Raw genomic sequence first — 12639 nt, forward strand, 5'->3', positions numbered from 1 at the left:
TTAATTGGAGATAATAGTCTCATAGACTTTCCTGCATGGGCTGGCTTTGAACCATGATCCTCAGATCTCAGCCTCCTGAGTAACTAGGATTACAGATATGAGTCACCAAAGCCCAGCTAGGGCTTGGCACTTTTGAGGTAAGTACTTAATAGTGGAGTCATATCCCCAGCCCTTTTTGCCTTAGTTATTTTTTTTTTTAGGTAAGATCTTTTGCTTTTGTCCAGGGTTTGCCTCCAATCAAGATCCTCCTATCTCTAGCTCCTGAGAAAAGTGCAATCTTATTCAGCAATTTTTACTTGTTTGGTTTTTTTGTTTGTTTGTTTTGAGAAAGGCTGGCTATATAGCCCAAGTTGGCCTTGAATTTGTGATCCTCCTACCTCAGCTTCCTGAATGCTAGGATTATAGGTATGTGCTACCACTCAAGGCTTAAACTCTTATGATAAAACAACTACTCAAGATAGATCCAGAAAGCTTCTGCAAACATTAAAGGAATGTACAAAAGGAGTGTACCAGGTACCATAGAATTGTTCTCAGTCTTAGACTGGGTTCAGCTATTGTATAATGTATAGTTGTTTTGAGGCTGAGGTAGCTTGATTGATGTGTGTGACCTTGTGCAAATTTCTTAGGCTTTTATTTTCTCATCTGCAAAATAAGGATTCTTTTTTTCTTTTTCTTTTTGCCAGTCCTGGGCACTGTCCTTGAGCTTCTTTTGCTCAAGGCTAGCACTCTACCACTTGAGCCACAATGCCGTGTTTGGCTTTTTCTGTGTATATGTGTATTGAGGAATTGAAGCCAGGGCTTCATGCATGTTAGGCAAGCACTCTACCATTAAGCCACATTCCCAGCCAAGGATTCTAATAATACCTACAGTGAAGGGTTGCTGGGAGTGCAGATGAGAGGACACACAAATGGCTTGTACGGTGCCTGGCACATGGTGAACTCCATAAACACTGCCTATCAATACTGTCACCTCCCCCATGAACCCCTCCAGCTGCTCCTGCCTGGCCTCCCACCTCTAGGTGGTGACTGTTGTACCTCATACCTTCCTTGCACACTCACAGATAAGCCCCAGCTTTCTACTTTGGCTTCATTTGGATGAAAATATATTTCACAGAAGCTGTCTGCCTTACAGCTCTGAAAGGAGACCAAGGAGGGAGTGAGGGCGGCTGAGGAGAAGTCACAGGCTGAGGGTAGGTGAGGGTCAGAGGCCACCCCAATATCCCCTGCCAGCTGCCCTCAATGGGGCTGCTCAGCCTGCCAGGCAGGGCATATTGATGCTAGGAGCTGCTTATCAGGTTAAAGTGGAGCCTCTGTCTCTGGCTGTCTCTGCACATTACCCGACCCATCCGTCCGCTCTCCAGAGTGCCCTGCCTGCCCCCAGCTCTGCCTGCGCTAACTAGTTAATTGGATCTTGGCTAACATGGTTATGGGCCAAGTCAGCCAGCTCCTCTGCCTCCCTAAGCAGGCGTGGGGGAGGGGCAGGGCACTGTGCGTGCGCGTGCGTGAGCATGTGTGTCTGTGTGTTAGGAGCTTCTCTGAGATCTGATTCCAAGCCTCCTGGGATCCTAGAACCCATAGAGACTGGTGTCTGAAAGCCCAGCTCTGCCACTAACACAATCTATTGGGGGCAGGGAGCATGGCTGAGCCTCAGCTTCCTCCTCCGTAAAACTGGATTATAAAACGGTTCACCAAGGTGGATTGTGTGTGAAGATCAAGAGAGAGAAACAACTTCCATATCTATGCCAGCACTTAGTAGGCACACTGACTGCTAACTGATCACCACATTAGTCCTTCTGGGTTCTCGCCACTTCCCTAGGATCCTGGAGGAAGGGAGCAGGGATCTGGGGTGGGGGTAGAGAAGCTTTCATTCACAGATCCTTGCAGGTGTTTCCTCTAAGGCACAACTCCAATCTCCTCAATTGTTCCTTATGCAAATGCTATGCTAATGAGCATGGCTGTGCACCCGTGTGCTGTCCAGCTAAGAGAAGGTGAAGGGTGGGCTGACTCACCCAGTTTCACTTAAACCAGTACTGTCCCCTTCCTCCCCCAAAGAGAAGTCAATGCTGGTGATGTCCCAGTCACATCAGTCCTCAGAGCAAAGAGAGAGAGGAAGAGACCCTGGTGGATAGAAACAAAGAAAGGCTCAGTGTTGGTGGGAGAGGGACAGCCTAGTCATCATCATCGCCATAATCATCAACATCAAAAAGGCCTTTAGAAACGACAGTTCCTTCCCCGCCCTGTGCAGGCTACTCTACAATTATAGAGGCCCAGGCCCCCTTCCTTCCCCCCCCCCCCCCCCCCGCCCCCACTCAGGGAGCTGGAGCTGGCAAGAAGGTGGGGAGGAGTTGAGGAAGGAGAAAGGGAGGCTAACCAGCTCTGTTTGTTAACAAGACAAGAGGCCATTCTTTGCATTCTCCCTGTGTCAGGGATCTAATTCAGGCCTCCCTCAACATGCCTCCTGGTGGTTTCAGATGTTTGGAGGGCTTATTTCCATTAAGTGGAGAGACTGCAAGAAGTGATCACCCCATGCTTGTCCTGCCCAGCTGGTACTTTCTTCCCAGCTCTGTGACTTCATACTTTGTCCTCTGTCCTCAACTACAGAATGGGTCTAATAACTCAGGCTGTGCTGTGAGAATGGAGTGAACCCCATAGGCCATAGTGAAAGGCAATCCTAACTGAGGAGCACAGTATCAGCAAAGCAAAGGCAGATACCCCAGCCTAGTTCAGTGGCCTACAAGAGTAGGGCAGTCCAGTCTAGCTGTTCCCACTCTACACGTAATAGGTGATCAGTTTCCTGAGCCAAGGTAAATGCAGACAAATGCTGTATGCTCTCCCCACACTGGGTTCCACTGAGCATTTAAGCTGTGACCTGGATTAATGTTGGATAGAGTTTCCAATTGAAACTTAGTCATCAGACTCAATCATCTGTTATTTATTTATTTATTTTTGTGCCAGCATTGGGACTTGACCTCAGGGCCTGGACTCTGTCCCTTGACTTTTTTTTGCTCAAGGCTGGTACTCTACCACTTGTGCCACAGCTCCATTTCCTGCTTTTTGGTGGTGGTAGACTTTCCTGCCAGGGCTGACTTTTGAACCTGGATCCTCAGATCTCAGCCTCCTGAGTAGCTAGGATTACAGGTATGAGCTACCACACCAGGCTGGACTCTGTCTTGTAGATGGTATAAAACAGTGAGTATAGGCACAGATAAAGGAGGCAGCCAGGCGCTGGTGGCTCACACCTGTAATCCTAGCTACTCAAGAGGCTGAGATCTGAGGATCACGATTCAAAGCCAGCTGGACAAGGAAAGTCTATGAGACTCTTATCTCCAATAAATCACTAGAAAACCAGAAGTGGCACTGTGGCTCAAGTGGTAGTGCGCTCACCTTGAGCTGAAGAGCTGAGGGATAGACCCCAAGCTTAGAGTTCAAGCCCCACGACCTACCAAAAAAATAAAAAATAAAAATAAAGGAGGCGGCAGCAGCGGCGGCGGGGCTGCTGATGAAGCTGATGTAGACTCGGCCTCTCCCTTGGGAAATCCTGTGCTGCCCCTGTCAAGCTGTTTTGTTGAACTGCCCTGGCCTATCAAGAGCTTTCCTTCTACCCCTTTATCCGCACTTGGTACCTACTCCTGGGCATCTCAGGCCTTTGAAATATAGTAGATGCTCAATAAATACAAATTAGATGGACCAGAGAACTAGCCCCAAGGATACTGCCTAATAAATAACAAATTGTGCAAGCAGCAGGCTGCTGTAATTAGACCAAGGAGGACAGTCAGTTATTAATATCAAGCACACAGGCAGGGTTAACAGCCACTGAGGGTGGGGATAATGAAGAGGGAGTCACTTCCTGTGCCCTCAGGGACATCCCTCCACAGTGGCCTTCTGAACACAGCACATCAGCACAAAGCATCCTTGTTGCCTCGGGGTCCTGCTGCCCTCTGGGTGTCCCACATGGTCTCTGCCTTCGTGCCACAAAACTAGGAAGGATCCTGGCCTCTCCCAAACCTGCTTCCCTCCAAGAACCCACATAACCCTTGATCTGTGTCTCTATTCCCTTGTGATGCCTGATCGTGAGGATGGAGGTCAAATTAATAGTTCCTTTTACCTAAACCTTATCTCCCTAGTCAAATTCTAGGCTACCAAGGGTGGACTTTACTCTCTGTCCACTTCATGTCCCCTCCAGTTGGAGCAGAGCCTCTATACCATAAGGGAGACTTATGTTACAGATGTTGGGATGGAGTGGGGGTGGGGGTGCATGAGAGAGACAATAGAAAGGGAGAGAAAAGAAAATTAGGGAAAAGGAGCTAGTTCAAAGAAGAAAGATAAAGGGAGAGGAGAAAGGGGAGGAAAGAAGGGGGGAAATGACAGCAAGGCAACTATGTGTGTTCTCTAAGTCAAGAGAACACAAGCCATTTGGGGTAGCTTGTAGTCTTTCTGGAAAGACACTGTGACCACACACACCCTGCTCTGCCTTATGTCGGCTAGGGCTGGCTTGGAATCCTCAGCCGGAACCTGCTGGCTGTCCTGTCAGCCCAAGCTCCCCTCACAGGCTCCCCTTGGCAGCCTGCCCCTGAGGAGGCTCTCCTGGGTCCCATCCAGGGAGGTGGGGGTAATGCCGAACCAAGCCAAGCAGAGCACGACCAGGAAGGAGTCGCAAAGCAGATGCCGCCCCTCTCCTGCTGCCTTGATTAGAGAAATTGAGATGTTAATAATATTCTGAGATGCAAGGTGCTAATTAAAGTTAATTACTGTTTCCTTGTGAAGTAACCTCTCCTCGTGTTTACCAGGAACAAGGCTGCCAGCCGCTCCCTTGGCTCGTGCCAATCACGATGCCCGCTGCTCAGTGTACCCCACACCCTCACAGGTGCCCTCAGCTGCCCCAGCCCAACCCAGGCAGGCACTAGATCTGAAGTTCCCAGACCTTGCCACTTGGCATGGCACCCAGTGAGCCCGGAGTGACCCATGGGGCCTAGGGATGGGACTCATGGCTTCAGGGGCTGGCACCTGTCCTCTGTCTCCTCCCTTCCTACAGTTTTGCCCTGTCTCTTTCCAGTTATAGACTTAGAACAAGCAAGCCAGTTACCCTCCTGCTAAATCTCAGTTTTCTCATCTGTAAATAGGGCTTATAATCCTTACCTTGCACTGTTGTTCTGAGAATAGAATGGGATACTGCCTGTAAGTGCGTACCATAACTATAGAGCTGGATTTAAATAAACTCTCAATTAAGGTTAACTGATTATTGTTGTCTTTGTTAATAATCGTCTCCCTCCCAAATTCCCCTCCTGTGTGGTCTGGCCTCAGGAATGAGGTGAGTACGTGCCTGAGAACATGCCTGTCCTCTACCCACATTGGGACACCAGCCTTGGCACACTGCACATGTGGTCCCCCCACACCCTTGGGAAGGGTCTCCCTAGTCTAGTACCTCAGCAGATACAAATTCCCTCATGGCCCCTCTCTAGTCTCACCCACAATAGAGAAAACAAGGAAAAGTAGCCAACACTCTCCTAAGAATAGAATTCTGCAAAGCTCTGTGTGTGTGTACGTGCGTGTGTGTGTGTACGTGTGTGTGTGTGTGTGTGTGTGTGTGTGTGTGTCCAGCTTCACAGGGCTTTGGGGAAGAGACTACCCCCTTGGGATCCAGGTTCCGGGTTGGGTTGCCATGACAACTACTGCAGGAGCTCACCTCCAATCTCTTTGCTCACCATCACCTCCCAGGACACATACATAGCCATCCTGGCCAATTCTGGGAGATCTAGTCTCTTTGATGGGACTTGAGTCTCCAGTCCCACTTTGGGCTACTTCCCTGGTCCCACACTTGCTTTTGCAGGAAGCCCCTGAGCTGTAGAGAGTGCCAAGTGACTAGACAGAGTCCTGTGAGCAATTATTCTTTCCAACCCAGTTTCCTGTGGGCACTTGGTGCTAATGAGTTAATACTGCTGTCACCTTTGATTTGGGAGAATGGAGGCTCCCCAAAGGGCTTCCATGGGGGGGGAAAAGAGCATAGCATGGGGGAAGGAAGGGGTCAGGACCCCTGCTGGCTTTCCATGCCTATGGGTTAGAGGAACACTCCTGAGTTTTTTCTCTAGAGACAGGCACTGGTCAGTGCAGCCGGGGACATTTATGTATATGGGCTTGAAAGGACAAGAGGATAGCTTAGGTATCCAGTATAGATCTGAGGGTGAGGGTGATCTGGAGGGACAGAACCAGCAGGCTTTGGGAAGCACCTACGTCTCAGCTGCTCCTGGTAGGCCCTGCATTCCACCCTCTGTAGCCTTAGACCCCAATCTCAGGCTTAGCCTTGCCCAGGACAGGCTCTATCCTTGGCTCCCTATTCCAAATTGGACTTCCTCCTCCCCAAAGCCCCTGCCTCTAGTCCCATTGGGGACCTGTATCTTTCTCCCTGACACTCAGGCCTCCTGGTTCTGGATCCATCCCATCTGCTTCCATCCCAGGTCCTTCCTGAGCAACTTTCCTCTTCCAGTGTCATCACAGCCTCCCTTCCCCCTCCGCCCTCTCCACTTTCTTCCCCTTCTCCAAAAGAGTCCACAATCATATCCCTTTTTGGTTTGTCTTTTGGTGCTGATCCTGGAGCCTGAGCACTGTCTCTGAGCTTTGTTGCTCAATACTAGCACTCTACCACTTGAGCCACAGATTGGTTTCTGGCTTTTTTGATGGTTAATTGGAGATAGAGTTTCTCAGACTTTCTTTCCCTAGCTGGCTTTGAACAATGACCCTTGGATCTCAGTCTTCTAAGTATGTAAGATTACAGACATGAGCTACCGGCATCTGGCTTACCTATATCCCTTTTATAGTTCCTCTGCTGCCTCTCCAAGATTTCTTTTCATTCATTCATTCATTCATATATTCACCAACCATGTTTGGTGGTGGTAGTGAATAAGTTAAACAAGGTTTATGCCTCCTACAACTGTTATTTCACCAAACAAGAAATTGAACAAGTAAGCAAAATAAGATAGACTGGGATAATATCAAGAAAAAGGCCAAAAAGGAGGCCTGTTGATTAAGGCATCTCCTACTCTGCTTCTTAGACATGGAGTTAGGAAGCTATCATAGAGCAGCCCTCTATGGTAATAAAGGACACCTAAAGGAGGCAAAGACAGACCCCAGCTCAACTGGAAGCCAGGGCATAGATGCCATAAGGACCCTGTTGCTATCCACCCATCCAACCTGCTCCTTGCCCCAATGGTCACCTCCTTGGCCTATTCCTCACCAGTCCACTGCTTATGCTCCTAACCTAATCTCACCCAACATTTACCACCTTTCTGATAATACTGAGGTTATAAGGGTTAAGAGTACCAAGTCTGTGGGGAATTTTAAAAAGGCTAGGTAGCTGGGCGCGGGTAGTTCATGGCTGTAATTCTAGTTACTCAGGAGGCTGAGATCTGAGGATTGTAGTTCAAAGCCAGCCCGGGCAGGAAAGTCTGTGAGACTTTTTTTTTTTTTTTTTTTTGCCAGTCCTGGGGCTTGAACTCAGGGCCTGGGCACTATCCCTGAGCTTCTTTTGCTCAAGGCTAGCACTCTACCACCAGAGCCACAGCGCCACTTCCTGTTTTTTCTGTTTATGTGGTATTGAGGAATCAAACCCAGGGCTTCATGCATGCTAGGCAAGCACTCTACCACTAAGCCACATTCCCAGCCCTGTGAGACTATCTCCAATTAACCATCAGAAAACCGGAAGTGGCGCTGTGGCTCAAGTGGTAGAACACTAGCCTTGAGATAAGAGCTCAGGGACTGCGCTTAGGCCCAGAGTTCAAGCCCCACGACCAAAAAAGAAAAGAAAAAAGAAGAAAAGAAAAGAAAATGGCAGGTAGTGTAGCTCAGTGGTAAAATACTTGCCTAGCATGCTTAAGGCCATAGGTTTGATCCTCAGCACTGATAAAAAGAGAGGGGAGGATAGTGAATACATGGGCAAAAAAGATGTGACTAGGTAAAATACATCCTAAAAGCTGCATAAACTCCTACAGCTGTAAAATAAAATAAAATATATATTTGCTGGGAGGATTCAGAGGGATCTTGGCTAGGAAAAGGCTCACAGGGGATAGTTTTCTTTAGGTGCAGGGTTTTCAGTGCTGGGGGTACAGAGGGCATTCGGTAGATGGAACAGCTCCAAGCCTCGTGAAGGAGTCGCACGCGCGCGCGCGCGCACACACACACACACACACACACACACACTCACAAACACAGCTCAGGGACTTTGTCCTTCCCAGTGCTGCAACCCCATGAAATATTTAGACTTCTGGACACTGTTCATCTCTTATTGTCCCCCTCAGCAAGTCTACTTCCCCTACATCATTTATGGCTGTCCCCTTTCCTCCCCCTCCAAGGCCTGCAGAGAAGGGAAAAACAGACCCTAGGCTGCAGGAAGAGTTTGTCCTTCATATCCTGTGGACAAGGTGTATGACTCAAGTCTCCCCTAGCATATACACAGCTACTACCCTGCTACCACTCCGGTCTCTGTGTCTAAGTCTAGCTTTAACTCCCTCCTACTCTCCTCCACATGGGGATATCATTATGTTACTCAGGAGTAAGGCAAGGAGACCATCAAGGAAGAGGTCATTCTGGCCCCCAAGATTGGGGAAACAGCAGGGCGAAGGGATTTGGATGGTTCATATGGTTTGGCTCCCAGAAGAGTCCTGAAAAAGGAAAAGAATCTGAAGTGACCATAAAAGCTGCCATTCATTGAGTCTTTATAATGCTAAGTAGTTGGAGTACATTAAAGTCTTAAATCCACAGGATAAATTTAGGATTTATTAAGCCCATTTAATTGCTAGAGAAACTGATGTTCACAGAACTTGTGCATGGTGGACAGTCCAGCAGATGAGCTCTCACAGACCTTGTCTTCCCAACAACCTTCAAGTCGTGAAATAGCTGAGTTTGGGGTTGCAGGTGTGCATGCATGTGTTGCCTAGAAATCCTACCCAGCCAGGGTCTGCCTGATTCCTTCTTCCTCCTCCACACCCTGGTAGATTAGCTCCAATCAGTATTCCCTAATTCCTTACCTGCTCATTAACTAAACTTCATTGGCGACCAGAAATCATGAAGAAGGGGAAAAGGGAAAGCAGTGGAGGGGAACAAAGGGGAGAGTAAAAGAATGAGAGCTAGAATAAGATAGAGACTGGAGAGGAGGGGGTGGGGCAAAGTAGAAAGAAGGTGAGCTCAAGGGAGCACAAGGACAGCTATAGGGGCCAATGTTAGGGTGACCAGTCTGGAAAGATACATCTCACCCCTTCCATTGGTGTGTGAAAGAATAGATGAAGGTTGGAGAAGGAAATCCCATCCCCACCTCTTCCCTGCTCTGTCTCCATCCACCCTCCCTCCCCCTGCAGAAACCCCTCTTCCCTCTCCCCCATCATCTTCTCCTGAACAATTCTAATTAGACTAAGTGACTAAGAGGTGGTTTCAGCCTGAACAGCCAATTAGGCCAGGAAGAAAGAAAGTAGCTCCCCCAAGTCACCTACCCTGCCCACCCTACTTATCTGCCCTTTAACCAGACTGGGTATCCTCGTCCTCAAATTCCACATTGTCACTCAATCCTCCTGCTTCTATTCCTCTCCATGTTCACTGTGCCCCCTTACCTACATCCATACAGCCACAGCCACTTCCCCATGCTTCGCCCACCTTGAGCGACTCCATCCTCAGGCCCAGTCCACTCACATCTTCCTGGCAAAGGATGTATGGAAAAGTAGAGGCCTCCTCAGGAGTCTATCTTCCTAAGTCTCCTTATTTCTGATGTTTCTCTTGGAATTCCTCCCCCTCTCCCCTTCTTCCTCCAGCACTTATTTCTAACATCCATGGACCAGGCCTCCCGGTTGCCATGGAGATGCAGTGTGCAGCTGGATAGTGAGTGTGTGAGAAGAGCTGTATGTGCTCTGCAGTAGGGACCGTGGCTCTGTGGGAGATCTATCTGTGTGTAAGAAGTATTTTTCTAGGGAGAATTGGATAAGAATCCAGGTCACCTCCCTGAAGTGAGACCCAAAATAAGGGGGGAATTCTCAAGGTCCTAAAACCTTTCAACACTTTAGCCATCCTCTTCAGCCTACTTTTCTCCTGGGCCTTTGCAGGTCAGATTTAAATTCTGTCCAGTCCAAGCTCTGAATTGGCAGATTCTGGAAGAGCTCAATCTGCTCCTCTTGCCTAAGGAGAAGACAGAACTCTAGGGAAAAAATAGGAGCAACTGGCCCTGGTATTGGAGGGAGAAGGCTGTTAAACAGCTGGAATGAAGATTAAGCTAGACAGATGGGCTGATACAAGGACAGCAACAACCCCAATACCATTCTAGGGCACAAGGTATATGAGAGATGATTCAGCAACCAGAAATTCTCCTCTTCTAGTCACTCCACCCGTAACTATCCAAAAGGTTGGCACTGAGAGACTCAGGTAGCTGCCTTCAGGAAGCTTACCATTTTAGCAGGATTCAGGCAGAACTCTGTCCAGGGCTTTTGAAGTTGCAATTCCTGGTACCTGGAATGTTCTTTCCTGAGCTCCAAATCTATGGGTTTCCTCAGAGAGGCTCCCCTGACTGAATAAAAGCAACCCAGTCTCCTGCCCCACCTCCACTTTTCCTCCTTCTTGTCCCACTGTTTGTTTCTTTACAACACTTGGAACACAATCTATAATTATCTCATTTGTTTGTTTGTTTACAGTCTATTCTCCACTAGAATGTAAGTTCCAGCAGAGAGAGTATGGACCCTGCCTGTCTTCTTCAGTGCCCTATTGTTAGCACCTGGCACAGGGCCTGACACATGGTTGCTATAAAATACATATTAAACAAGAGTGGACAAACGACTTCATTAAAGCCTTACAGTAACCCTCATTAGCATTTACATTTTATATATGAAGAAAGTAAGGTTCACTCACCTGCCCAAGATCTTACTGCTAAGAAATGGTACAACCAGCTTTCTAATGGCTCTCAACTCCAGGTATGATGGAAAGAGGTGGGACCAGCTTAGCTAACCTAAAGTGCACCTGGTTCCTCTTCCTGTCTGTCTGCCTGTGTTTGTCACCACTCCTAACCCAGGCATCACCAGATAAACTTGGGTAAAGGGGAAAAAAAAATCTGTAAAGAATGGAAATCTGGCCTTTTACCTCAGAGGTTTGGGATTCCCCCCCCCCCCCCCCCCCAGCCCTCCTCTTCCCCTCAATCCTAGGGTTGATCAGCAAGTCCTTCTAGTTCTGGCCCTCCCTATCCCACTTCTCTTGCCTTCCTGAGCCACATCATCTCCTCCTCTTCCACTTTAGGCCCTGGCACACTGGTTCCTTTACCAACAAGGCTGTTCTAGTCACTTCCTCAGTGAGCAAGCTAGCTTTGCCCTTTGAAACTCACCCTGAGCACCACCCTTCTACAAAGCCTCTGGCCTCTGGAGAAGTCAACTCCTTTGATTCTTCAGCCAGAATTTCCGGCTCAAGTCAGGACTGAACACCTGATGTGGTCATTGTTTACCTGTCTACCTATCCCAGGGATTATGTGTCACTCTTGGGGTATCCCTGTACTCTGTGCTGGCCTGGCACAAGGGAGGGGCTCAGGAAATGTTTGTAGAATGAGTAAAGAAACCAGGATCGGGACTGTGGTACCAAGCAGGCCACCCCCATCTCCTTGATCGCTGACATCTTTTCCCGGGCTTGCTCTTAACAGGAGGGGCTCCGCATTCTCCATTGTTTGATCAAGTCAAGGGGTGGGGATGACCATGGCCGCCAGGCCGACTCACGAGCCTCTCAGATTAGATGTGGGGCCTCTCAAGGTTAGGGGTCCATCACACCGCCACCGGAAGGGAGCAGGTTTGTGGTTCTGCAGCTGGGAGACGGGTGCAGAGCATGGGGTTGTAGACTGAGATCTGACCAAACCTTTGTAGATCCAGAGGTTGCCCAGGGCCTTTGATCTTCCTTCCTCCCTCCCAGCCTCACTTTCAAACACCAAGCTGTGCTGTGCTAGATCTGGCAGTACCTTTTCACTACGCCCCCAGCCCCGCCTTTCCCCTAGAGCCCACCCAACCACAAGTCTTCAAAAATACCTTGGGACCTGAGGTGGTCTCCAGGCCCTTCCCAAAACGCCGGCCTGGAAATTCGTGAAGGGGTGCCATCGACCCCCACCGTTCCCAAAGTCGATCCGGGTTTACACGGAAGCTCATCCGGGATTAGTCCCTGCTCTTGGCTAATCCCCGTGGCTGAATAGACCCCGGGGTCCGGGAGTGAGCCCACCGAGAGCTGGCCAGGGGCGAGGGGGTACGGGGCTGGGGGGGGGGGCGGGACGCCGGGCTAGCGAAAGCGCGCGGGGTGGAGGAGCGCCCCGAGGCGCGCCGGGCAAGGTGGGGCCTGGAACCGGCTGATCCGGTCTCTGTTCTCCGACCTCTGCGGAGCCAGTCAGTGTTTACCCAGGAGCCGGACAAAGGAGGCCCGGGACGCTTGAACCCGGAAGGGGGAGGGGAGCGCAGTCCCAGACCGCCGGGGAGACCTTTTCGGTCCCCTTCCCCGAAATCGACTTCTCACCCTTCTTCCTGAGCGTGGGAGGAGGCGGCAGACAGACAGATGTCTCCCGCCCCTTCTCCCATCTAGTTCCGCAGTTCATGCTCGTTGCCAAACGAGTGGGGAGTCATCAGCCAGGGAACGACAGAAGGGCCCCAGTCC

This window comes from Dipodomys spectabilis, unplaced genomic scaffold (genome assembly GCF_019054845.1).
Source record: "Dipodomys spectabilis isolate Male_0828 unplaced genomic scaffold, ASM1905484v1 ptg000147l, whole genome shotgun sequence".
In the NCBI taxonomy this organism is placed as follows: Eukaryota; Metazoa; Chordata; class Mammalia; order Rodentia; family Heteromyidae; genus Dipodomys; species Dipodomys spectabilis.